Here is a 3,318-nt window from a genome sequence, read left to right on the forward strand (position 1 = left end):
ATATATCCTTTGACTGAAAATATTAAAATTTCTCAATCTAAGCTTTAGATATTGAAACGAAGTATAATATTCTCTCCCTTAATTATATTAAAACAACTTTTCAACCCATGCAACTTTGCAAATTGAATCTTTGTTTTTCTATAATTAATATTGCTAACTTGCAATACTCGCCATAATAATCATACAAGCATAACACTTATGCTCCCACTATCATGATGATTATTATCATATAAGCATAACACTTATGCTCCCACTAGCTTTGACATGTATTCAGAAAACAAATGAACTTTCAGAAAACAACTATTGAATTTCTGAAATTCATATTTCTAATACCAGATGCTTCGATAAGCCTTTATCTAGGCTTCTTAGCCTTATACACCTTTGTCTTAGATAGCTCATATGTGTGTTTAAACAATTCAGAACTTATGTTACTAAGTTCCAAATGTTGAAACTAATTGCCAAATCTCATAATTCGAACTATGGAAAGGGATGCCGTAACCATAATCGAATTTTGAGAATACAATTTTCACAATCGCTATCTTCTTAAAATCTCTTTTAGTGAAAGCATTTCCTCACAGTCATTTTCATGAAGGAGGGAATCTTATGACACTTAGATTTTATGGTGTATGAGTTCCTATCCATGTGAATTTGCCAAAACCAAGGTTTGCGACAAATCCAAACTCATATGGACTGAACTTTCTTAATCTTGATTTCTTGCCTTATGGTAACACGAGTGCCCACCATGTCTTCCAAGTAGTTTAGTAACTTGTCCTTACATATCAATGTACTTTCCATCGACTAAGGCTCTAGTATGCATTCAAATGAGAACTCATAGAACTCACATACGCAATTAACTCAATTGGAATGGCACAGAAACAAGATCATGTCAGCACGATAGGTTGTAAACCTCAAGTCGTGGGCTAGTGATGATCGATAAGGTATATTCTTGATTTGTTCTTGAAACCTTTCAAGACCATTAAGACTCCCACTGACTCCTTGACATATAAGATTCTCTTGTCAAGAAACATTTCTTGACAAAGCAAATATTCAAGAGTTAGTGTAGTTCTTATCAAGACAAAACACTTCACAAATTGGTCCTAGTTGGTCTTTGTCTTATCCAAGACATCACAACGTACCAATTTCTAATGTGCAAGAATAAGAAAACTTTTCCAAATTCCACATTTGATGAGTGTTATAAACTTACTTAAGACTTGTCACTCAATGTCACAATCTTGGAGTATGACTCTAAGACTTGATATTGGAATGAAGTATGATTGATTTCTTGATTTAACCATTTCTACAATTCTCGATTCCTCTTCTTAGACATGCAATTGCACTAAGACTCACTTAGAGGATCAATTGAGATATGGTTCTTAATCATTAAGACTTCATCATAAAACACAATAAAAGGTACTCTCCCTTCTTCTTAGAATGGAGAAACTTTTATCTTTCTGCCTACTTGATTCTTCTTTATTCGTTCTACTATTCATCGAAACTCTTTCAATCAACTTAGAATTATACTTAATCTTATAATTATAATCATATTTACTTAAACTTTAGTAAATCATAACGAATATCTTTGTCACTCTTGTGGTGGACTTGATCAACGCACAACCTTGTGTACTTGATCTCCTTGTCCTTCAATTGACACTTTGTCAAAGAATTAGTCTAAGTTTCCCAAATGTGAAAGTTTTTCATTCATCATACAATACACATTGCATGATTCCAAGTTTCTGTCCAATTGAAACTTGGGCGATGAGAAACTTTCCCTATTTGGTAAACTTTTGACATTTCCACAAATAACATAATCAAGAATCAAATCCATTATTGCTAATAATAGAAACATTCAAACATCAATTTTTCATACATGCCATTGCAAGGATAAATAAATAAGATAAAATCAAAATTCATTTTATTGCGGAAAAATTTTGTCCTTACAATGCAATTCAATTGAAAAACTATGTTATTACATATTTCTTAACAATCTATTCTAACTTCAAGTAGTAGCTCAAGAATCCATTCTTCAAGTAATGCGATCGAAATCCATTTCTTCATGATTAGATTCAGCTCACTTCTTCTCTCTAGCTTCCTCTCTTTTCTTCGATCCTACAAAACATCAAAATGTAATCTTATCACATCATGTATTAAGAATCTAGAATAGGAACTCAAAAGAGTTAGATAATGGATTTTACCTGAAGCAGAGTCATACGTCTTGACTCTCCCATCTCTTAGATCTCTCAGGTAGTTAGGGCAGCTTCGTCTCCAATGCCCCTTCTCTTGGCAATAAAAGCAAATGGACTCCTTTGGCATAGCACATCAGACAATCACAGACTTACTTCTTTCTGCACTTCCAATGTTGCCAGTGTCCATTGAAGTTTGGGAGTTTGATTCACCAGACAAGTTTGCTTGACCAGCACGCCAAATCATTGCTGATTCAGCAGCTATAAGCAAATAGGTGAGATTAATGAGGGTCACGTCGTGATCCATCATATAGTACTCTCTAACGAACTCACTATATGATTCAGGAAGTGACTGAAGAACCCAGTCAGCAGCCAACTCGCTTGAAATCTCGACACCCAACACGCTTAACCTATCAATGTGTGACTTCATCTCTAAGACGTGTGCACACACAGGTTTCCCATCTTCGTGTTTACTTGCCAAAAAGGTTTGAGTGAGCTTGAACTTTTCAAGCCTTTGAACTTGTGGGTCAGGGAGAATGATTGGAGGAGGTGGAGGAAGTGAAGCATGACTCTCATTTCCTTGATCGTATCTCGGAACGTCATCTTCATTTGGAAAACTTGTTCCAAAGTATTTGGGAAGACCATTGTAAGATTCATACATCTACAAAACGGGAGAAAATTCAAGTTATGTTGATTAGAATTCTTGATGTAACACCCAAATGAAACATCAAGCTAGGATCCAACACAATACTCTACAACCTAGAAGAGGGATGCCGTAATCTAGTTGCAGAATATTTGAAGGTAGGTAAATGACGATTTACCAATTTCCACCATGAAAAACGAAAAGGAAGATTAAGTTTTAAATGAATTGAAACTCCTAGATCTTTTGAGATTCATTGAACTTTTCAATGGCATGTTTAATCTCGATTATGCCCTACTATTTGTGCCTGGGATGCCGAGGATCACAAACAAGGTAATAATAACCATACGAATCACGTGGTGCACCAAATGCTACTATCACCTAATCAATGTGCCGATTAGCCACACACGCTCCATTGATCTATGAAAAACATCGAGTCACCCTTCGCTACCAATGTCATCCCCAAATTAGTGTGCCGGTTAACCACACACGCTCCAC

This window comes from Lactuca serriola, chromosome 4 (genome assembly GCF_051521515.1).
Source record: "Lactuca serriola cultivar US96UC23 chromosome 4, Lser_US96UC23_V15, whole genome shotgun sequence".
NCBI classification, from domain to species: domain Eukaryota; kingdom Viridiplantae; phylum Streptophyta; class Magnoliopsida; order Asterales; family Asteraceae; genus Lactuca; species Lactuca serriola.